The sequence below is a fragment of the Pseudophryne corroboree genome, chromosome 2, assembly GCF_028390025.1.
Source record: "Pseudophryne corroboree isolate aPseCor3 chromosome 2, aPseCor3.hap2, whole genome shotgun sequence".
Taxonomy (NCBI): domain Eukaryota; kingdom Metazoa; phylum Chordata; class Amphibia; order Anura; family Myobatrachidae; genus Pseudophryne; species Pseudophryne corroboree.
The window spans coordinates 322868069-322893452 of record NC_086445.1 but is presented as its reverse complement, the minus strand read 5'-3'; the positions used below and the strand labels follow the sequence as shown (position 1 = coordinate 322893452).

At 43.5% G+C, this 25384-nt stretch overlaps 1 long non-coding RNA gene across 1 annotated transcript in view; it reads right to left on the bottom strand.

Moving 5' to 3' along the window:
* LOC135050773 (uncharacterized) overlaps positions 1 to 25384 on the bottom strand; it is a 532470-nt gene that overhangs the window by 11927 nt on the left and 495159 nt on the right. Inside the window, exon 3 of the long non-coding RNA XR_010241807.1 lies at positions 15582 to 15680. This is a non-coding gene — a long non-coding RNA (uncharacterized LOC135050773). The remainder of the gene's footprint in view (positions 1 to 15581; positions 15681 to 25384) is intronic.

The window sequence follows — 25384 nt, the reverse complement described above, 5'->3', positions numbered from 1 at the left end:
TGCATATTATCCCATAGTATAATCAGAAGTTTCAGTCTTATTTATTGCAAGACTTTCCTTCATGGATATAACAAGTGAACACTTATATGTACACTTAACCTTTATACCATGATATATAGTAAGTGAAATGGTATGTCTCTACTCTGCCAGGCTCCTTTTACCCTCCAGATTCCAAATTAAGTTCCTCACACACACAGCCATGAAGTCCTCCCCCACTCCTCTCTTTCCTTCATCTCCATCTACAATTCCACCTTCACACTTTGTTCTGCCAATGACCGCTTCCTCACTTCCCAACAGATTATGGGGTTATATACCATGCCCTGGATGGAGTAAAGTGGACAGAGATAAAGCACCAGCCAACCAGCTCCTAACTGTAATTTTTCAAGACTAGCCTGTGACATGGCAGTTAGGAGCTTATTGGATGGTACTTTATCTACGTCCACTTTATCTCCATCCAAGAATTAGTAAATAGACCCCTAACTTTTTAAACTCCAACAAATTCCCCTTCTTAGTTGCTGGCTGCTTCCCACCACTGAACCCACTACCTCTCACTATCAGTCTCTTATCTCTCCAAAGCTTCAAGTAAGCTTCCAAATCCCATTTCATTCTTCTTCTTCTTCTTATTAGTTATTTATTTATATGGTGCGACAAGGGTTCCGCTGCGCCTAACAAAGTACATAAAATAGTAAAATAATAAAACAATGACTTACAGTGCAAGACAATGCAGGACAAATGCGTTGTATAGTAACATTGCTGTTTCAGGTAACAGGACACTTAAATAATCGTCAAGTTGGCGGAAACCGAGAGTTAGGTGCTGTTGGAGTAGAATATAGTCTAAAAGAGGGGAAAGTACATGAGAGGAGAGGGCACTGTTCGTAAGTGCTTACATTCTGAAGCCTATCAGCTCTCTCCTAACCCATCTCTTGTGGCCCTGCACACTGACTCATCCCTCTGTGACTGAATGCACTTTCCCTGTAGACTGAAAGCTCTAATAAACAGGACCCTCTTCCTGTCCCTTTCCTTTGTAATTTACTTTCAGTCAGTGTCTATTTTGCCCATCAACTGTGTTATAGGATAAGCGAGTGCTGCTTTTTTCTGTTATAGTCACTATATTTGCATAGATGTGTAATTAATTACTGCCCTGTATATTTTGTTTTGTCCTTTTATGTTTGCACTGTACTTTTGTATGCACTTTATGTCTTGTTACTGTATATTTATACTGTAGTTTGGTATGTACTTTTTACAACACTGTGGTGCCCTGTAAATAAAGAATAATAGTACTATATGTTTCATGTAATGGTGGCATTTCCAAGAAAGTTAAATGTAGCATAAGAAGTTGGACAATCCCTTTAATGCAATGTCATTACGTATACACGTATGCTTATTTTAAAAATGCATCATACAGAATATATTCTGAATTGAACTGTTGTCTAGGTCTAATATACTGCTTCATTTAGTGTGTTGCATTACACTAACACTTTAGTTATACTAATTCAGTAAAAATATTATTTCTTATAATGTGATTATGGTTACTGTATAAATCAAAATGATATTTGCCCTGCTACCAGAGGTATAAGACTAGGGTTAATACAGCAATGAAAAACTGAGTGCACTTTTCTTCTTCCCCCGCTCTAAATTATTTTAAAGGTTCATCTGTGACTTTTGTTAACCTTGATATTTGCAGTGTGCTAGCTAGCCATCAGCCAATCTATCCACACCGCGTTGTTTAATAGAAAAAATAAATGATTTCTTTAGCTTACTAGATAAAGAAGTAGACTTTTACTTCAGGGACCAACATTTTAGCTCAGCCTATATTGTAGGTGAAATGAGTTTGGTCGTATGTGCTACAGAGCAGAAGTAAAATTATCTATCTATCTATCTATCTATCTATCTATCTATCTATCTATCTATCTATCTATCTATCTATCCTTTTTTGGACATACAGCTTTCTGTTTCTGTTTAAGGGAATATTGAAACAATATACATTTATACAATATACAAGGTAAGAGGCTCCTTCAACCTAGAGTACCACCCCTCCCCCACATATTCCTGATTGATTTCAAGTAGGGATCCTAGCATTTTCTGACTGCACATTGAACAAGGCACAATCGACGTAAGACCTCAATTGTAAGTTGTGGGGTGAGAGTTTCTTTCGCTAGGCTGCTTCAATTCATCACAATATAACACTTATTATATCACTCTATACCATTTTTTTGTTTGTTTTTTATATATGAACATGTTTCACACATTTATATTTTACCCCTGTAACACTCCTAACACATGCATTAGCGCTCTTAACCATCTAACACTCTTGTACACTTCACTTGTCTCACTAGTGTGATGCCTTGGGGTGTTTAGGCTGAGTTGGCTTAGGGGTCCCACATCCTAGACTTGAACTCTTAGAAAGTTAGGGAGTTACCTGATGAAGTTACCTGGACGTGGTGGGTAAACAGATATTCCTGACTAAGTTTATGCTAAAAATCTATATTTATTGCAAAATGTATTACAACTCTACTGTAATTAGTGATGTTTGAATATTGCACCTGCATCTTTTCTCTTTGTGTGTAACAATGGGCGTCATTCCGAGTTGATCGTAGCTGTGCTAAATTTAGCACAGCTATGATCATGTTCTCTAACATGCGGGGGGACTCCCAGCACAGGGCTAGTCCGCCCCACATGTCAGTGCTGCCCCCATCCCCGCACAAATACAAACGCATCGCAGAGCGGCGATGCCTTTGTATTTGAGGAGTAACTCCCGGCCAGCGCAGCTCCTGCGGCTGGCCGGGAGTTAATTGTCTCTGCCGCTGACCGCAGCGTCTGCGTGAGTCGTCACGCAGCTGCCGCGGCCCGCCCCCCCAACGGTCCAGCCATGCCTGCGCTGGCCGGACCGCTCCCCCTAAACGGCGGCATAACCCCGCTGTTAAGCTTCCTCCCGCCCAGCGACCGGCCTCTGTCTCAGAGTAGATCGCTAGGCAACGAAAGCTGCCATGCGCCAGCGCACTGCGGCGCCGGCGCATGCGCAGTTCCGACCCGATCGCTGCGACAAACTACAGCGAGCGATCAGGTCGGAATGACCCCCAATATACTATTGTATGTAAAAAGCTTCATCCACTTGTCAAAAAAGTAATGTTTGGTATTCCTGACAGGATTAGGCTGTGTCTTTAATTCCAAGTAAATCAAGGCCATAATTCACTTAAGAATGGTTGTACATTGTTTCATGCCTGCAATAATCTAATGTACTGCATGTAGGACTCTTAAAGCACTTACTTGTACCTTAGCTCCATTAACTCATATAATGTAAAGTACTAAAATAACTGAACTAATCAAACTTTTCAATTTCCTGAGTGCGGCTTTGTTTCCTTTAGTACAGAGGGGTCTGGGACTCAGGGTCGACAACAAAAAGGTCGACACACCTTAGGTAGACATGGACAAAATGTCGACATGGACAAAAGGTCGACAGGCACAAGGTCGACATGGAAAAAGGTCGACGTGAGTTTTTTATGTTTTTTTGGTGTCGTTTTCTTCGTAGAGTGACCGGGAACCCCAATTAGTGCACCTCGTCCCCTCGCATGGCTCGCTTCGCTCGCCATGCTTCGGCCATGGTGCCTTCGCTCCGCTACCGCTTCGCTCGGCACAGATTACCGTTCCAATCGTAGTCCACGTGGATCGTTAAGTATGAAAAGGTTCAAAAACAGAAAAAAAATCGTGAAAAACTCATGTCGACCTTTTTCAATGTCGACCTTGTTCCTGTCGACCTTTTGTCCATGTCGACCTTTTGTCCATGTCGACCTAAGGTGTGTCGACCAATTGACATCGACCTAAGGTGTGTCGACCTTTTTGTTGTCGACCTGGAGTCCGGATACCAGTACAGAGTAGTGTGTGTTCATTTTTTTTGTTCATTATGGAATGGATGGAATGGAATGGAATGGAAAGTACACCCATTTGCTTAGTGTAAAAGAGGAATTTGTGCAGCACAGGCCCACAAAAAAAGTTGTACATCTAAAGCTGGGTACATACTATCAAATAATAAGTGCCACTCGGATAAATGCTATGATCAAACGTATTTATCTGAGCAATTTCTAGCTCAGTGTGTACTTTCTTCAGATCTTCTTGACAGGAGATGGAGGTCTGACCATTGCAGGAGCATTTGGAACCATTTCACGGCTAACGCACCTGCATACACATACACAGACACAGACGTGTCAGGAACATACTATCCAATTATCGACCCAGATCTACTGATTCCTCACATTCAGGTTATAGTGTTGTTCCTTTTTCACTGATTGAAAACACTTTCCTATGTTTCTCACCCAATTTTACTCAAATCTATGCTCTACTGACTTCTTGCCTTTAGATTCTTATATAAAATGAGGTTCTTGTATCTTTACCTAACCAGTCTGATGTGAACAATCTGGTTGAAAAGTGCAACCCCATTTTATTCACCTGTCAAGACAAAGTTGCTCCATCACATCTGAAATGTTCATGGTGCTGTAATCCCCATCCTTGGCTTAATAAGCAAACATGTTTTCTTTTGTTTGTGCTTACTGAGCCCAGTGTCTCTCGAGAGAAATACAATTCCCTTCTGGAATTTAACAATGACAAGTCAATTGTGTCATGTGTTATATCTGCATTCTCACATTCCAAACAAGTACAGTATATTTCAAGTCAGTCGTCATCGAGCAACATCAAATCCATGTTAGCACTTTACTATCTGCAATTCTCATCGTCCCAGCGGTGACACCTCAACAGTTTGCATTTTTTTCTAACTAAAGTAAAATCTAAGCGAAACTCTATCAAAAGCTTCCTAGTTCTCCACCTATATTACCCAGATATACCTCCATTCAGTAATAAGTGTATTCATTATCATTACCACCTCAAAATTAACTATTCTTTCTCTCATATCTCTTTAAATCGCTATCTCCAGCTGTATAATCTATACTTTTCCAAATGTTTAAACTGTCACTAAAATATTGTTTTTATAAAAATAAGTTCATATATAAAAATATTCTCACCAGTGGACTTGTCAGTAGATTTAAAAGACTGAGGATACAATCTCTTTATGGGAACTACCCTCTTCCTGCTGGCAGATTCTGTCATTTTTGACTAATCCCAGTTTTTATGAATGTGCGACTGTTCTGACAAAGGTTTACATCACATCAAGTGTCAGAATACCAGAGAAGCGTAGCAAAACTCTTTAATTTGACTGTCAACCTAAATAACACAGAGGTGTCTTACAGCTAAACCACTGCATTTGAAGATGAACATTTGAGTTCTCAGAGAGCACACAAAAAGGGACAGGAGCATGGGCATATCTATAACAGGTACAAGGGGTGCCACACCCCATACCCTGCACCCATTCACAGTACTTACCTCTCCATTTGGCACTGCAGATATCACCGGGAACATGTCGCAAGCATTATGCTTTCACAAATTTATGCCGCAGGTAGTACCAGAAACATGCAGATCAGCACATATACAAAAGACTCTGCCAATGAGAAATCCACCAATGAGAGGTGAGGCTGCATCCAGGCTGCACACAGGCATTCCCCTCTTTTGATCTGTGCCTGGGCAGGACGGTGAATTGAAACTATGGCAGACAAACATACTTTAACTCTGGTTCTTCTACTACCATTTACTATTATTATTATTATCCTTTATTTATATGGCGCCACAAGGGTTCCGCAGCGCCCAATTACACTAATATTGTCTGAGTCCCACTAGCTCCTATTGTGTTAGCATTGATCACTCTCTCTAGACTGCTCTTACGAGCACAGCTTTCTCTACCCTTTGCATTACATCGGCATCTTCGTCATCAACCTCATATGCAGTTGCTCCTTTTTATGAATGATCTCTATTATGAATGATTTATTATACCAACTAAAAATAAAACAACAGATGTTGCAGACGGATGTGCGCAACAAAATTAGTGTGCGGCTACAAGTGTGCAAAAAAAGAGGTGTATCCCACACATCAAACAGATAAAACATGCAAACAAAATGAATGCACCACAAGTTGCAGCGCTCACCAAATACCATGATGCCCCATATGTATAGTGAACATAATAACAGGAAATGAAAACATTCACCCTTAATAGGATGATAATCCTCAATAGAACAGCAGAATGAATGGAGGATTCTTTTTCTTTCTCCTATACGATCCTTTTTCCTTCACATAAAGGGTACAGGCAGGACTGAATGATCCTTTAAAAGACCTGAAAAGATATGTACCTCCTTTCCCAATATGAATGGGATGAAACAAGAGGTACTAAAAGCAACAGACTATGGTGTGGTATGTTTTAAAAGACACGCACAGTTTTTAATGCCACAGATTAAACTCACAGAATAAAAGAATTAAAACAGCATATCATAGAAGACTCAATAAAATGACACAACGGATATATCACCATACAGGTCCCAAGGCCACAGATGTAAGGAGTGTGGAATACTGGCAGGCTCTCCGGATTTCCGACAACATATAGGATCAGTCCCCAGGCAGATGTTAAAGTCCGTGTGTCAGAGTCAGGTACAAAGTGCAGAAGGAGCCACGCTTAACGCGTATCGGGCGTCAAGTCCTTCCTCACAAGCGTGGTTCATTGGCTCCGTTAGTCCATTTAAATAGGCACATCAATTGTTAAACTCAGGTGACCTCAATTCCCCGTTAAACTCCGCACTTCTGGAGAGGCGCATGTACCGCCGTGGTCACTAACCGGAACCGGAAGTGACTCTTGCGTTCCACGTGTGTTCCAGGAAGTGATTTACTCGGCCCTCCATAGCCGCAACGGTCGGCTCTGTTTGCGTTCCATTTACCAGGAAGTCCTAGAAGCCACTCTCCATCACCTCAACGGGGGTATATCCATTTTTAAAGGGAAATATATTAGATCTTCATACATCTACTGAGTCTTTCTAGAGTCCCATCATAAAAGTCCCGAACTATATATAATAACAATAAAAACATAAAGAATAGAAAGGCCGCAGTTACTAATAATAAATGCAAGGTGGTACAAATGGAATCTTAAAACACATACAACTAAGTGAGAAAGCACTTTAGTTCGAAATCCCCGTTGAGGCCTTTAGGGACTAGAGTCCCCAAACGGTGTATGCATTTCATCTCGGCCTGAGCAAGCCTTTTTTCCAGATCTTTAGTTCTCCATTTTTGTTGTACCACTTGTACACCCCGTTGCGGCTATGGAGGGCCGAGTAAATCACTTCCTGGAACACACGTGGAACGCAAGAGTCACTTCCGGTTCCGGTTAGTGACGACGGTGGTACATGCGCCTCTCCAGAAGTGCGGAGTTTAACGGGGAATTGAGGTCACCTGAGTTTAACAATTGATGTGCCTATTTAAATGGACTAACGGAGCCAATGAACCACGCTTGTGAGGAAGGACTTGACGTCCGATAAGCGTTAAGCGTGGCTCCTTCTGCACTTTGTACCTGACTCTGACACACGGACTTTAACATCTGCCTGGGGACTGATCCTATATGCTGTCGGACATCCGGAGAGCCTGCCAGTATTCCACACTCCTTACATCTGTGGCCTTGGGACCCGTATGGTGATATATCCGTTGTGTCATTTTATGGATTCTTCTATGATATGCTGTTTTAATTCTTTTATTCTGTGAGTTTAATCTGTGGCATTAAAAACTGTGCGTGTCTTTTAAAACATGCTACACCATGGTCTGTTGCTTTTAGTACCTCTTGTTTCATCCCATTCATATTGGGAAAGGAGGTACATATCTTTTCAGGTCTTTTAAAAGATCATTCAGTCCTGCCTGTACCTTTTATGTGAAGGAAAAAGGATCGTATAGGAGAAAGAAAAAGAATCCTCCATTCATTCTGCTGTTCTATTGAGGATTATCATCCTATTAAGGGTGAATGTTTTCATTTCCTGTTATTATGTTCACTATACATATGGGGCATCATGGTATTTGGTGAGCGCTGCAACTTGTGGTGCATTAATTTTGTTATTATACCAACTGTCTGGGACTTCAGAGTTTTGTTGTGTCTTGCAAATAAAGAATGGTTCAAATGACGATGCAACTACCTTTACACTGACTATAGACAGTTCCAGTTGATGGTACCACATTTTACATCAAAAGTTATACTGTATACGGAATTTCTAAGTGGATGACTCTCCAACACCTAAATCTTAACATGAATAAAACATGAATAAAACAAAATTTGTCCTGAAGGTTTATTAACACTACAGTCAATGTTATTTGCCAAGCCCACATTGTAGATTTCTTATGTAATTATTTTTATTCATATGGAACACGCAAATCTTATAAAACTTACAAATTAGGCAGAAACCTCATGTGTGCCGAAACTTAATCTGGAATACTGTGTCCAGATCTGGAGGCCATATCTCCAGAAGGCTATAAATACATTAGAGAGCATATAAAGAAGGGCAACTAAAATGGTGCATGGCCTACATCACGAAACTTACCCGGAAAAACTAAAAGTGTTTAACATGTATTGTTTGGAGCAGAGAAGGGAAAGGGTGAACATTATAAAAACTTTTAACAAAGGGTTTTAACAAAGTACAGGAGGGAAACATTCTTCAAAGGAAGAGAAGTATTAGAACTCAAGGACATACACTGAAACTGGAGGGAGGTAGGTTCAGGGGAAAAATTACTTAACAGAAAGGGTAGTAGATAAGTGCAATAGCCTCCCATCAGAGGTGGTAGAAACTAAGACAGTAAAGCAATTTAAACATGCTTGGGATAGGCATATGAATATCCTTACAAAGAACTGAGGATCAAAAAGGACTGAGATAACGTAAAGGATAAAAAAAGGAGCAGATTAGATGGGCCAAGTTGTTCAATTCAATTAAAATAAATTAAGGGAAATAAGAGAATTGGTCCTAGCTGAGCAGTGACATGAATGAGCAAATGGGTCCACACATGATCAGCCACTCAGAGCAGCTTGTTTCTGACTGGAGCATGAGAAAACTGCTCTCATTGGCTATTTTAATATTGACCACACAAGGTCAAATAAGTTTCTTCATTCATGTTTCAGCTCGTCTAGGGTAAAGCATAAACACTCTCTTTTTTTATTTCAATTGGGCAACCCTAGAATCACTGGCAACCATGGAAAATCTGATGCTAGTAGTAAACCAGCATCCTCAAGCAGTCAATGGTTACCAGGGCTCACTGGGAATTACAGTAAATGTTTGTTAACTACACAATATTAGCACTTCAGTACTTTTCAATATTTCAGTGATGAGGAACATTGGCACTCCAGCTGTTATTTAACTATACATTCCAGCATGCCCTGCTACAGTTTTGCTATTTGGCCATGCTAAAACTATAACAGGGCATGCTGGGATGTGTAGTTCAATAACAGCTGGAGTACCACGGTTCCCCACCACTGCAATACATGGTTAGTTTCAATTTTCTTAACTAATGCCACATATACTGACCAGGCTGAGGCTATTATTATGACAGGGGGTCCAATTGGTATGTGACTTAATGCTTTAGTATGATCAGCACAGTCTGGCATAGACTTGTGCTGTCTGCTGTTTTTGTAGGGGAACCACACAATTCTTATCCATCTGCTGTTCTAGGCCATGGCCTTGGTTATTTAGTTTTGGGGGCTGGAACATCATTACATACTGATGTAATTGCTACACCAGACCTTGTGACACAATACTGGCAGGTGGATCCCAATGGGTCAAAATACAGACAACTTCAAACAGCAAGTATTAGGGTTACGGTTAGGCTGTGGGAGGGCAGGGTTTGGGTTAAGCTGCTGTAGGGGAGGGTTAGGGTTAGCCTGCAGGAGGGGAGGGTTAGTGTTAGGCTGTGAGAGTTCAGGGTTTGGGTTAGGCTGTGGTAAGGGAAGGTTAGGGTAAGCCTGCAGGAGGGGAGGCATAGGCATTTCTGTAATTGGTGCAGTGTGTGCGGTGCATACGGGCCCCTGGACCATACACACCGCACTCATATATCACACTTACCCCTCCGGAGTCCTGTGATGATTTCCGAGTGATTCGCGCATGCACACTGGAGGTGTCCCCAGGGACAAGGCGAGGGCACCATGTTCCCAGAGACCTGCGCATGCGCAGTAGACTCAGGCATTGTGCCAGAGTCTACTGCTTCCGGAGAGGATGGGGCCCATGATGGAGGCTGCATGCGGGTCCTCTCCTCTTTTAATATGCCACTGAGGGGAGGGTTAGTGTTAGGCTGTGGGAGGACAGGGTTTGGGTTAAGCTGTGTTAAAGGAGGGTTAGGGATAGTCTTGAGAAGGGGAGGGTTATGGTTTGGCTGCAGGGTGGAAAGGTTAGTGTTAGGCTGCAGGAGGGGTTAGGGTTAGGCTGTGGAAGGGGAGGCTTTGGGTTAGGCTGTGGTAAGGGAGGGTTAGTGTTAGCATGCGGGAGGGGAGGGATATGGTTAGTGTGGGAGGGGAGGGTTATGGTTAGGCTTCAGGGTGGAAAGGTTAGGGTTAGGCTGCAACAGGGGTGGGTTAGGGTTAGCCTCAGCAAAAGGCTTACCAAAAATTGCCAGCCTATTCACCATTTGTAGCCTGCTGACGACATTCTGACCGCCAGGATGCCGTGCACAACCCATACATAAATATATACAATTACGATCCTTTTGAATGATCCATCATGGTGGCACCCATACTTTGGAGATGGTGGGAATACATCGGGGTACACACTGTATGACAAGTGAGGTACACACTGGAGAGAGTCTCTGCACATTGCCGGCAATCATGGAACATGATGCCAGGCTGAGGATGTGACCTCCGGAGGCCAGCACATCAGAGCACCGGTAAGAGACATAATGCAAAATGCAGATTCCTGACAGTACCCCCCTGTTATGGGTGGGCACCGAACACCCACATTGGAACTTGAGGATCCTTGTAGAAGAACTTGGAATACACAAAAGCAGAGGTCCTCAAAAGTCTTCCCAAATTTCACCTTCGGAAGAAAGACTTTTGTCATCAGAACAAGTAGACCATTCACCGTCATTTGGGACAGAATTTATTTCATCTAGGAAGTCCAATGGAGGGAAACTTCCCTAGGAACTGAAGTTTGAGGACACTTGATACATGAAACTGTAGTTTTGTGATAACTTGATTGACATGCGTGAAGAACATTCTTCTGAGAACCCACAGATCTTATGGGCAGTTCAGAAGTTTCTTCCTGAGAGAAGACATAGCTAGGAAGGATAGAACCTCCCATAATGTAACTTGAGTCGTCATCACCAAACTAACTTTCAGAGTCAGAGTCCAGGTCTAGTGTGGTCATGGGAGTCTTTTGTGTAGTAACAACAATATCTGAGTCAACCTGTGGTTCAGTGAATTTGAAACTATGTGAGAAACCAGGAATGGAATTAACAGAAGCATAGCCAACTCTTACGTCAACAGATGGTAGACTTTAAACTGGTTTTGAAGCTCTCCAATTCCTGTAATTCTTGAAATCTCTAGTGCATTGATTCAACAAAGCCTGATTATGCTTGGAAAGAGTTGGATAAAAAAAACGGAGAACTGGAAGACTGATCAGGAGACTGAGTAGATGCTGAACCCGGAGCGTCAATACAATCATAAGTGTTGCTGTAAAATGGAGGCACGGCAGTATATGCAACTTTCAAATCCAAATTATGAGATCCTTGTTTTGACTTTGCAATGTTTTCTTTCTTCACGGCTTGGAAATCTTTGATAGCTTGGTCTAATGTAGCCTGATCTTGCACAGACAGTGATGCGGGTTAGGATTTAGCAGTAGGCAGACTGTTGACAAATTGGGCAGAATGCCCAGATGGCTTTGAATGGCTTATCTTTGGAGCAAACTCCTTTTATACTGCTTCGAGGAAAGCGGCAAGATCATTCAATAGCGAATCTTTAGATTCAATGAGATAATTTGCCCAATCCAGTGCTTTACCTCTAAAGAATAGGAGAAAATATCTAATTACATTGACTGGAGTAATACTCATAGAAGATCCCAACTCAGTAACAGTGAGGTATTGGCTCGCTAATGCACGGAACTGAGCATAATCACAAAGTAAATGGGAGCTGGAGTATCAAATGGACACTTGGAAGGCTGAATGTCAATTGAAGTCTCAGAAGAGAGTGTAGGACACTTGAGAGTAGAGGACTGTAATAAGCATTCAGAAACAGCAGTAGAATCAACTTCAGATGCTCTAGGGTAGAGAGAGGACGTCATCTCCAGTACTGACTGACAGGAGTTCCCAGCTGAAGTTGACTGAACCCTAGAAGCTTCTTCTTGGAATGAGATGCTTAGAGCCTCCATCTGGGTTGAGGTAATTGCAATACCTGCAAGAACTGTGGACTCTGGACATATCGACAAGAGTTCATTATTTGAAACACTGGAGTGAACCGGATCGGGTTCGGAGGAACTTGAATCAACAGGAAATGAAGGCGACTTTGGACAGACGGATGGAACTGGGATTTGTCCAGGGATACTTGAATCGGCTTGAACCGAAGGAGGCTGATCCGGACAGATGGATGGGACCGGATTTGGTCCAGAAAAGCTTGAACCGTCTGAGACCGGAGGAGTCTTCGGAATGACGTATAGGACTGGATTAGATCTGAAGATGCTTGAATCGGCTGGAACCAAAGGAGGCTGATCCTAACAGACGGATGGGACCGGATTAGGTCCAGAAAAGCTTGAACTGGCTGGGACCAGAGGAGTCTTCAGATTGACGGATAGGACCGGATTAGATACAAAGATATTGGAATCGGCTGGAACCAAAGGAAGTTGATCTGGACAGAGGGATGGAACCGGATTGGGTCCAGAAAAACTTGAATCAGCTGGAACCGGAGGAGTCTTCGGATTGATGGATGGGACTGGATTAGATCCGAAGATGTTAGAATTGGCTGGAACTGAAGGAGGTAGCTCAGCATTGGAAACAGAGCTTCTCGGGCTGGCTGGAACCAGTGGAGTTTTTGGACCGACGGCTGGAACCGGGTTAGGTCCATTGATACTTGACTCTTTATAAATAGAATCCGGATGTTCAGATGATCCATCTTGAAGCTGTACAGAGCTGGTAGCACTCTCAGAAGATGATGAACAAAAGTTCATGTCTGTATTTGTGGCTTTAAGAATTCCTCCTGGGATCTTGGCCCTGGATACCTCTCTTGAGGCTGAAACTCCAATGCCCCCTCCTGGGGATAACAGATCAGACACACTTCCTTGAGTAGAATGCCTGGATGCCTCTTCTGGAACCTGAACTTCAGATACCCCTTCTTGGGTTACAACATCAGATGCCCCACCTGGGGCTGTAGAAACAGAGACTTCTTTAGTTATGGGTAACATAACCAGTCTCTTTGGATTTCTGAACTTAGAAATTGGGCCTATTTGTCACAGGACCCCAATTGTAGACTTTTTGGACATTCCTGTCCGGAATAGAGGAAACTGGAACTGTGGACGATACACAGGAAGGTTTGCAGGTGAGAACTCTGTGATGTTGGGACCTGTCACCAATTTTTGACTTGCAGAGAGAACAGTCTGTAATGAGGTGACTAGAACTACCACAGTAGAAACAGATGCCAGCGCTCAGCTTCCGACAGTTTGGAGCGTGAGTAGCTCTGGAATCTACCCTCTCTGCACAGGAGGAGATACTTTAGTTTTAAGAAAGTCTGACACAGTGTTTGTATTAGTCTCAGTAGGTTGAGCAGGACTTTTTACTGTGTTTAATGCACCTCCTAGGATTTCTGGTGTTATTGGAATATTTCTTGATAGAAGACTTTGAAGTTGTTCCAGTAGATGACAGAGAATGCTTATTGGTTCAGGTTTCACAGCAGGAGACAGCGGAGTCCTGGAACCTTTGAAAGAGGAAGTTGCCCTCTCAGGAGAATTAGCTTTAAAGGAAGTGCCATAGGGCTGACTTGAACGATGTCCAACCATAGGAATGGATTGTGCAGTAGAAGCTGGAATAACTAGAACTGGAGCAGGAGTGACTAGAACAGGAGCCACAAGAGAAACAGAACTTGGAAGGGATTGCTGCAAGTATCCAAGCGGGTAGACTTTCCCTGTAGAAACCAGATCACTTGCTGTTGCGCAGCCTCTAGACCATCGAGTTGCGATGCAAGACCTAGGAGGGCCCCTGACCCCACACTCTGACCACCGTCCGAGTCCATGGGCCTTGAACAAATGGTCAGGTCTGTGTGTGTGTCTGTTCCTGGAGGGGTCACTAGTGGGTCAGTTGTGGAGCGAAGGAGGAAACAAGGAGGCTGAAGTAAGTTCCTGCGCATGTGCGCAAATGGTATTTATTGAGTACACACAGGAAATATAAGTAACTGGAGCAATGTAAATGTAAACGTATGATTCAGCATGGAAGCTGATAGAGTCTCTTAAATAAACAGTCACTTAGAGATAGTTCGGTCTGAGTACTGATGGTCACTGGGAGCAACCGATGATCGGTCTGGGAACCGATGAAGACTGGGAGCAGATGACGATCGGCCTGAGAACCGATTATGAACAGGAACAGATGACTATCGGCCTGGGAACCGATGATGAACAGGAACAGGTGACTATCGGCCTAGGAGCCGATGGTGAACAGGAACAGATGACTATCAGCCTGGGAACCGATGCTTTAGTGCAGGTTGAATAGCACAGTGCTGATGCAGAGTAATAACAAACAGGTGAGAATGATATGCAGCACCTGGAGAGAGTCTCTTACTGCAAGTGATTGTAGGAGCAGAGTGTAGTTGAAGCTGAAGACAAACTGGATGGCTGGTGCCTGTAGTTCCACGGAGCACTGACACAGGAGAATCTCAGGAGACTGCTAGTGAATGCTGGAGCAGAATGCAGATGCAACTGCAACTGAACAAGATGGCTGGTTCCTGTAGTTCCACGGAAGGATTAACTCGAGGGAGTCTCAGGAGACAGGAAACTGGAGCCAGGAGATGCTTGTTCACAGTATGTGATGCGTTGTTCAAGACCATGATACTGAGCAGGAACTCTGGGTATATAACCCCGGGTTAGCAGGGATTGGAGAATCAAGTCATGTGAGCGCTCCAGTGCTCAGGACTAGATAACACCAAGTCAGCTGACTGCAGGTGTCATGGCGGCGCCCATACCCTGGAGATGGTGGGAATAGATTGGGGTACACGCTGTATGGCAAGTGAGGTACACACTGCAGAGAGTCTCTGCACATTGCTGGCAATCATGGAACATGATGCCAGGCTGAGGATGTGTCCTCCGGAGGCCAGCACATCAGAGCACTGGTAAGTGACATGATGCAAAATGCAGATTCCTGACACTGATGCACTAAAACAACTGAAGTTTACACTTCCTCACATCACTTACAATACATCTAAAAAGGTGCTGAAAAAGCTAGTTGCTTTAATCAGACTTTGTTTGCTCCTGTTCTACCTAGATCTGCCCTATTAATGTTATAATAAGCTATATCATTGTTCTAATCTCACACAAGTTCTTCGTTCTTCCCCTCTTTACATTTCTCATCTCTAAAATAATACTAAGCACCTTTATCTCATCTAAAGCCCATTTCACTTGTGCATGCTTGTCCCCTGAAGTTCAGTTCCATCAGCTCCTTCAAAACTGAGCTGAAGGATCACCTCATGAAAGCCATTTGACACTAATCCTAAGGCACAGAGCAATCACCTTTGTCATGAACTTATCTTGAGAAGTGCGTTCCTGTCAATGTGTGGATGCAAATGGTTCATACTCCTCAGTTGCTGTAGGGTCCAGTGTTACATATCACTGTGAGGAGACAGCAATTATTGCAAAACAACATTATTGGAAAGGAAAACAGTTTATGGAAAATTATAATCACATATTCAAGAGTTATATGTGCAACTACATAGTCTACAATGATCAACAGCAACTAACTGAAATACAGTGACTTTAATGGAAACAAAAAATAATACTCTTTCATGAAAACGTTTGCACATAAAAGATTTGAAGTTGTCTGTGATCTTTTTAGGATACTGAGTAGAAGCTTTTAGTTCACCTGAACAGATCTAACAGGCGGCACCATTCAGCAATCTGGCAAAACAACTTCCTGTCTTCTTCCGTCATCTCAAATATCTTAAGTCTGGCAAAATGTCAAAACTTGTTTTATGTTATAGGTACCTCTTTATATGATGTAAATCAACTTATATGTATGTAATCATGTAAACCCCTAGATGTGGTCATCACTGTAAGTTGTATTTTTCTATCTAGATTGTATAAAATCTTTTTACACCCATTACATTTATACTTCTAATTGCTAAAGAGAAATATGGGTTGGTATCGGGATCTCAGCACCTGGGATGTTGGCAGTTAAAACACAGACAGCAGCATCCCAACACTCAAGATTGCAACACCAAATTGGTAAGTTAACTACCCTTAACCCTTAATCTCCCTAACCTTCCTTTCCCGCAGCCTGACCCGTATCCCCCACAGCCTAACCTAACCCTCCCCAGTGGTACCTAATCCTAACCCCCCACCCTCACCACCTCCTGCCCTAGCCTTCCCCGTCCCCCCACAGCCTAACCCTAGCCCTCCCCCCTCAACCCAAACCTAACCTCCCACTACCCCCACGGCTTACCAGAGTGGAGTCCTAGCAGACCTCATTCATCGTTCAGGGATCCCGGCACCAGCATTTAAATTAATTTTGAGTTGCCAGCGTCGGCATTCCAATCAGTGACATGCGGTGGGGTGAGGCAGGTGAGGCAGAGCCTTTCCTATCATACTAACGTTTGTGCCAGAGTTTTGACTGTACAAAGTATATGAAAAATACAAAGAATATGTTTGAAATATCTTCTTTGTATTATTGTAATCATGTTTATAGTCAAAACTCTAGAGTAAAAAGTCTATGACATATGGGGCAGTGCCTCACCTGCCTATCTTTTCCGCACATCTCTGATCAAAACTCACCAAACTTCCAGGAGTTTATACTGCTGCACCTATGCATAATGCTCACATGAAACCTTTTGCTTATATATTGTGTGTAAATCTGGCTCTGGTACTAGCCAGTGCCTCCTGAGCAATTTACCTCACTAGACGTCCCTGATTTTATATATATATATATACATACACACACAGTATATATATATATATATACATACACACACAGCATATATATATATATATATATATATATATATAGACAGTATACATATTAGTGATGTGCACCGGAAATTCTTCGGGTTTTGGTTTTGGATTCGTTTCCTTTTCCGTGTTTTGGATTCGGACACGTTTTGGCAAAACCTCCCTGAAAATTTTTTGTCGGATTCGGGTGTGTTTTGGATTCGGGTGTTTTTTTACAAAGACCCCTCAAAAACAGCTTAAATCATAGAATTTGGGGATCATTTTGATAACATAGTATTATTAACCTCAATAACCATAATTTCCACTCATTTCCAGTCTACTCTGAACACCTCACAATATTATTTTTAGTCCTAAAATTTGCACCAAGGTCTCTGGATGGCTAAGCTAAGCAACCCAAGTGGCCGACACAAACACCTGGCCCATCTAGGAGTGGCACTGCAGTGTCAGACAGGATGGCAGATTTAAAAAATAGTCCCCAAACAGCACATGATGCAAAAAAAATAAGAGGTGCAATGAGGTAGCTGTGTGACTAAGCTAAGCGACCCAAATGGCCGTCACAAACACCTGGCCCATCTAGGAGTGGCACTGCAGTGTCAGACAGGATGGCAGATTTAAAAAATAGTCCCCAAACAGCACATGATGCAAAGAAAATAAGAGGTGCAATGAGGTAGCTGTGTGACTAAGCTAAGCGACCCAAATGGCCGTCACAAACACCTGGCCCATCTAGGAGTGGCACTGCAGTGTCAGACAGGATGGCAGATTTAAAAAATAGTCCCCAAACAGCACATGATGCAAAGAAAATAAGAGGTGCAATGAGGTAGCTGTGTGACTAAGCTAAGCGACCCAAATGGCCGACACAAACACCTGGCCCATCTAGGAGTGGCACTGCAGTGTCAGACAGGATGGCAGATTTAAAAAATAGTCCTCAAACAGCAAATGATGCAAAGAAAAAAAGAGGTGCAATGAAGTAGCTGTGTGACTAAGCTAAGCGACCCAAGTGGCCGACACAAACACCTGGCCCATCTAGGAGTGGCACTGCAGTGTCAGACAGGATGGCAGATTTAAAAAATAGTTCCCAAACAGCACATGATGCAAAGAAAAAAGGAGGTGCAATGTGAGGTAGCTGTGTGACTAAGCTAAGCAACCCAAGTGGCCGACACAAACACCTGGCCCATCTAGGAGTGGCACTGCAGTGTCAGACAGGATGGCAGATTTAAAAAATAGTCCCCAAACAGCACATGATGCAAAGAAAAAAAGAGGTGCAATGAGGTAGCTGTGTGACTAAGCTAAGCGACCCAAGTGGCCGACACAAACACCTGGCCCATCTAGGAGTGGCACTGCAGTTTTCTAGCGAGAGGATGAGTGCTTCCATCCTCATGTAAATCTGAACCACTAGCCATGAACATAGGCCAGGGCCTCAGCCGTTCCTTGCCACTCCGTGTCGTAAATGTCATATTGGCAAGTTTACGCTTCTCATCAGACGCTTTTAATTTTGATTTTTGGGTTATTTTACTGAACTTTTGTAGTATACTGGACGACACAGAGGTAAAGCAGTGGACTACTGTACCGTACTGCTATATATATACTGGTGGTCAGCAACATTCTGCACAGTCCTCCTTCTATATACTGCACACAACTAAAATGCAGCACAGGTATGGATGCATAGTATACTTGACGACACAGAGGTAGAGCAGTGGACTAGTGTACCATACTGCTATATATATATATACTGGTGGTCAGCAAAATTCTGCACTGTCCTCCTACTATATACTGCGCACAAATAAAATGCAGCACAGGTATGGATGCATAGTATACTTGACGACACAGAGGTAGAGCAGTGGACTACTGTACCATACTGCTATATATATACTGGTGGTCAGCAAAATTCTGCACTGTCCTCCTACTATATACTGCGCACAACTAAAATGCAGCACAGGTATGGATGCATAGTATACTTGATGACACAGAGGTAGAGCAGTGGACTACTGTACCGTACTGCTATATATATATATACAGGTGGTCAGCAAAATTCTGCACTATCCTCCTACTATATACTGCGCACAACTAAAATGCAGCACAGGTATGGATGCATAGTATACTTGACGACACAGAGGTAGAGCAGTGGACTACTGTACCGTACTGCTATATATATATACTGGTGGTCAGCAAAATTCTGCACTGTCCTCCTACTATATACTGCGCACAACTAAAATGCAGCACAGGTATGGATGCATAGTATACTTGACGACACAGAGGCAGAGCAGTGGACTACTGTACCGTACTGCTATATATATACTGGTGGTCTGCAAGATTCTGCACTGTCCTCCTACTATATACTAGAGATGAGCGCCTGAAATTTTTCGGGTTTTGTGTTTTGGTTTTGGGTTCGGTTCCGCGGCCGTGTTTTGGGTTCGAACGCGTTTTGGCAAAACCTCACCGAATTTTTTTTGTCGGATTCGGGTGTGTTTTGGATTCGGGTGTTTTTTTCAAAAAACACTAAAAAACAGCTTAAATCATAGAATTTGGGGGTCATTTTGATCCCAAAGTATTATTAACCTCAAAAACCATAATTTACACTCATTTTCAGTCTATTCTGAATACCTCACACCTCACAATATTATTTTTAGTCCTAAAATTTGCACCGAGGTCGCTGTGTGAGTAAGATAAGCGACCCTAGTGGCCGACACAAACACCGGGCCCATCTAGGAGTGGCACTGCAGTGTCACGCAGGATGTCCCTTCCAAAAAACCCTCCCCAAACAGCACATGACGCAAAGAAAAAAAGAGGCGCAATGAGGTAGCTGTGTGAGTAAGATTAGCGACCCTAGTGGCCGACACAAACACCGGGCCCATCTAGGAGTGGCACTGCAGTGTCACGCAGGATGTCCCTTCCAAAAAACCCTCCCCAATCAGCACATGATGCAAAGAAAAAGAAAAGAAAAAAGAGGTGCAAGATGGAATTGTCCTTGGGCCCTCCCACCCACCCTTATGTTGTATAAACAAAACAGGACATGCACACTTTAACCAACCCATCATTTCAGTGACAGGGTCTGCCACACGACTGTGACTGATATGACGGGTTGGTTTGGACCCCCCCCAAAAAAGAAGCAATTAATCTCTCCTTGCACAAACTGGCTCTACAGAGGCAAGATGTCCACCTCATCTTCACCCTCCGATATATCACCGTGTACATCCCCCTCCTCACAGATTATCAATTCGTCCCCACTGGAATCCACCATCTCAGCTCCCTGTGTACTTTGTGGAGGCAATTGCTGCTGGTCAATGTCTCCGCGGAGGAATTGATTATAATTCATTTTAATGAACATCATCTTCTCCACATTTTCTGGATGTAACCTCGTACGCCGATTGCTGACAAGGTGAGCGGCGGCACTAAACACTCTTTCGGAGTACACACTTGTGGGAGGGCAACTTAGGTAGAATAAAGCCAGTTTGTGCAAGGGCCTCCAAATTGCCTCTTTTTCCTGCCAGTATAAGTACGGACTGTGTGACGTGCCTACTTGGATGCGGTCACTCATATAATCCTCCACCATTCTATCAATGTTGAGAGAATCATATGCAGTGACAGTAGACGACATGTCCGTAATCGTTGTCAGGTCCTTCAGTCCGGACCAGATGTCAGCATCAGCAGTCACTCCAGACTGCCCTGCATCACCGCCAGCGGGTGGGCTCGGAATTCTGAGCCTTTTCCTCGCACCCCCAGTTGCGGGAGAATGTGAAGGAGGAGATGTTGACAGGTCGCGTTCCGCTTGACTTGACAATTTTGTCACCAGCAGGTCTTTCAACCCCAGCAGACCTGTGTCTGCCGGAAAGAGAGATCCAAGGTAGGCTTTAAATCTAGGATCGAGCACGGTGGCCAAAATGTAGTGCTCTGATTTCAACAGATTGACCACCCGTGAATCCTTGTTAAGCGAATTAAGGGCTGCATCCACAAGTCCCACATGCCTAGCGGAATCGCTCCCTTTTAGCTCCTTCTTCAATGCCTCCAGCTTCTTCTGCAAAAGCCTGATGAGGGGAATGACCTGACTCAGGCTGGCAGTGTCTGAACTGACTTCACGTGTGGCAAGTTCAAAGGGCATCAGAACCTTGCACAACGTTGAAATCATTCTCCACTGCACTTGAGACAGGTGCATTCCACCTACTATATCGTGCTCAATTGTATAGGCTTGAATGGCCTTTTGCTGCTCCTCCAACCTCTGAAGCATATAGAGGGTTGAATTCCACCTCGTTACCACTTCTTGCTTCAGATGATGGCAGGGCAGGTTCAGTAGTTTTTGGTGGTGCTCCAGTCTTCTGTACGTGGTGCCTGTACGCCGAAAGTGTCCCGCAATTTTTCTGGCCACCGACAGCATCTCTTGCACGCCCCTGTCGTTTTTTAAAAAATTCTGCACCACCAAATTCAAGGTATGTGCAAAACATGGGACGTGCTGGAATTTGCCCATATTTAATGCACACACAATATTGCTGGCGTTGTCCGATGCCACAAATCCACAGGAGAGTCCAATTGGGGTAAGCCATTCCGCGATGATCTTCCTCAGTTGCCGTAAGAGGTTTTCAGCTGTGTGCGTATTCTGGAAAGCGGTGATACAAAGCGTAGCCTGCCTAGGAAAGAGTTGGCGTTTGCGAGATGCTGCTACTGGTGCCGCCGCTGCTGTTCTTGCGGCGGGAGTCCATACATCTACCCAGTGGGCTGTCACAGTCATATAGTCCTGACCCTGCCCTGCTCCACTTGTCCACATGTCCGTGGTTAAGTGGACATTGGGTACAACTGCATTTTTTAGGACACTGGTGAGTCTTTTTCTGACGTCCGTGTACATTCTCGGTATCGCCTGCCTAGAGAAGTGGAACCTAGATGGTATTTGGTAACGGGGGCACACTGCCTCAATAAATTGTCTAGTTCCCTGTGAACTAACGGCGGATACCGGACGCACGTCTAACACCAACATAGTTGTCAAGGCCTCAGTTATCCGCTTTGCAGTAGGATGACTGCTGTGATATTTCATCTTCCTCGCAAAGGACTGTTGAACAGTCAATTGCTTACTGGAAGTAGTACAAGTGGGCTTACGACTTCCCCTCTGGGATGACCATCGACTCCCAGCGGCAACAACAGCAGCGCCAGCAGCAGTAGGCGTTACACGCAAGGATGCATCGGAGGAATCCCAGGCAGGAGAGGACTCGTCAGAATTGCCAGTGACATGGCCTGCAGGACTATTGGCATTCCTGGGGAAGGAGGAAATTGACACTGAGGGAGTTGGTGGGGTGGTTTGCGTGAGCATGGTTACAAGAGGAAGGGATTTACTGGTCAGTGGACTGCTTCCGCTGTCACCCAAAGTTTTTGAACTTGTCACTGACTTATTATGAATGCGCTGCAGGTGACGTATAAGGGAGGATGTTCCGAGGTGGTTAACGTCCTTACCCCTACTTATTACAGCTTGACAAAGGGAACACACGGCTTGACACCTGTTGTCCGCATTTCTGGTGAAATACCTCCACACCGAAGAGCTGATTTTTTTGGTATTTTCACCTGGCATGTCAACGGCCATATTCCTCCCACGGACAACAGGTGTCTCCCCGGGTGCCTGACTTAAACAAACCACCTCACCATCAGAATCCTCCTGGTCAATTTCCTCCCCAGCGCCAGCAACACCCATATCCTCCTCATCCTGGTGTACTTCAACACTGACATCTTCAATCTGACTATCAGGAACTGGACTGCGGGTGCTCCTTCCAGCACTTGCAGGGGGCGTGCAAATGGTGGAAGGCGCATGCTCTTCACGTCCAGTGTTGGGAAGGTCAGGCATCGCAACCGACACAATTGGACTCTCCTTGTGGATTTGGGATTTCGAAGAATGCACAGTTCTTTGCTGTGCTGCTTTTGCCAGCTTGAGTCTTTTCATTTTTCTAGCGAGAGGCTGAGTGCTTCCATCCTCATGTGAAGCTGAACCACTAGCCATGAACATAGGCCAGGGCCTCAGCCGTTCCTTGCCACTCCGTGTGGTAAATGGCATATTGGCAAGTTTACGCTTCTCCTCCGACAATTTTATTTTAGGTTTTGGAGTCCTTTTTTTACTGATATTTGGTGTTTTGGATTTGACATGCTCTGTACTATGACATTGGGCATCGGCCTTGGCAGACGACGTTGCTGGCATTTCATCGTCTCGGCCATGACTAGTGGCAGCAGCTTCAGCACGAGGTGGAAGTGGATCTTGATCTTTCCCTAATTTTGGAACCTCAACATTTTTGTTCTCCATATTTTAATAGGCACAACTAAAAGGCACCTCAGGTAAACAATGGAGATGGATGGATTGGATACTAGTATACAATTATGGACGGGCTGCCGAGTGCCGACACAGAGGTAGCCACAGCCGTGAACTACCGCACTGTACTGTGTCTGCTGCTAATATAGACTGGTTGATAAAGAGATAGTATACTCGTAACTAGTATGTATGTATAAAGAAAGAAAAAAAAACCACGGTTAGGTGGTATATACAATTATGGACGGGCTGCCGAGTGCCGACACAGAGGTAGCCACAGCCGTGAACTACCGCACTGTACTGTGTCTGCTGCTAATATATAGACTGGTTGATAAAGAGATAGTATACTCGTAACTAGTATGTATGTATAAAGAAAGAAAAAAAAACCACGGTTAGGTGGTATATACAATTATGGACGGGCTGCCGAGTGCCGACACAGAGGTAGCCACAGCCGTGAACTACCGCACTGTACTGTGTCTGCTGCTAATATATAGACTGGTTGATAAAGAGATAGTATACTAGTAACTAGTATGTATGTATAAAGAAAGAAAAAAAAACCACGGTTAGGTGGTATATACAATTATGGACGGGCTGCCGAGTGCCGACTGAAAGGAAAATCAGCCTCTTCTTGTACCCCTCGATTTGATGGCCACTGACGTCAGTGAGAGCAATCCTTAACATTACAGATAATACACGACACCATGTAGTTAAGAATCACTCTGCGTTTATTGTTCATAACAATGGTATATAAGGCATCATTGTCTAGGGAGGGATTGGAATGTCCAGGGAGGGGTAGGCAAAAGTAAATACTTTATTGGTTTAACTTTACTGCATAGGAGGGGTAAAACAGGCTACATGGGGGGATGTAGGATACAGCCTAGTACTTCATCTAGGGGTGGTGATTTCACACAGTTCCCAACAAACTATGGGTGGAGCTATATTCACTTTATGCAATGCAAGCTAAATCCAAGGCAAAAGAAAAAGAAACAATATTTACACAATGCACAATGACAGAGTATATTTAACCCTTCAATCCCCTCTTAGAATCATGATTGTTATACGACATGATTCTTCTGTAGAGCCCCCTTTTTGTTTCTCCAATTTTTTAGATATTGAACATAATCATCGGGGCCTTTGCTATCAGAGGAGGTGATGGGGCTAGTGGTAACATCATAATACATCAAGACTGTGTCAATACCTTTAGATGTGAGTTTCTTTCCACAGGGAATCACACAATAAACTATGAGACCTATAAAGATCAAAGTTATTATTATGAATATACTTATTTGCACAAGAGCCTGTTTCCAATTTTCAATCCACCCAAAATATTGGCTCCATGGGTTATCAACACCTGAATTTTTCTTAAGTTCTATGGATAAGGTTTCTAATTTGTTTATGGCTAAAGTAACCTTACCATTAGGACCAGTGTTGTCAGGAATATATGTACAACAGCCTTCCACCTTACTAATGTAAACACATGTACCGCCTTTTTCTGCTAGAATCATGTCAAGAGCCATTCTATTTTGGAAGGTCATTTGGGAAGTGGCTTCTAGCTGTTCAGCTATACCTTTAAGAGCATCTTTGGTATCATTAACAAATCTTTGTTGGTTATAATATATATAATTAATCCAGGCTACGTTTTTATTTACAGTTACTATAGGAAACAATGACTCAAAACCCGCAGCCACCTCATCTCTGGCTTTGAACTCATTTGGAACACCTCTTGGGACCCCTATAGCATCAATGTATACGTGTGGGTCAAAGCTACCTCCTGGGAGTGCTCTTTTCTTTCGATTAGCAGGTGTATTAGAGGGAGGAGTGGGGTCATCGGTGATCATTAGGAGTGGCATTATGACTTTGGCTAGGGCACACTCACCATACCATGGTGTGTCTAATTTAGTTCTAAGCTTCATATCCCCACATATATAATAAATGTCACCTAGTGATCTAGTTTGGTTAACTAAAACAGTTGTTCTTTTATTTGCACAGTACCCTGGTGGGAAGGTTTTTAAATTTCTACCTGTGGTAGTGTTAGATGTATAACAGGTATAGTTTCCAGGATATATGGTTATGGTGCTTCCTGGGTTGGGATTTTTTGACA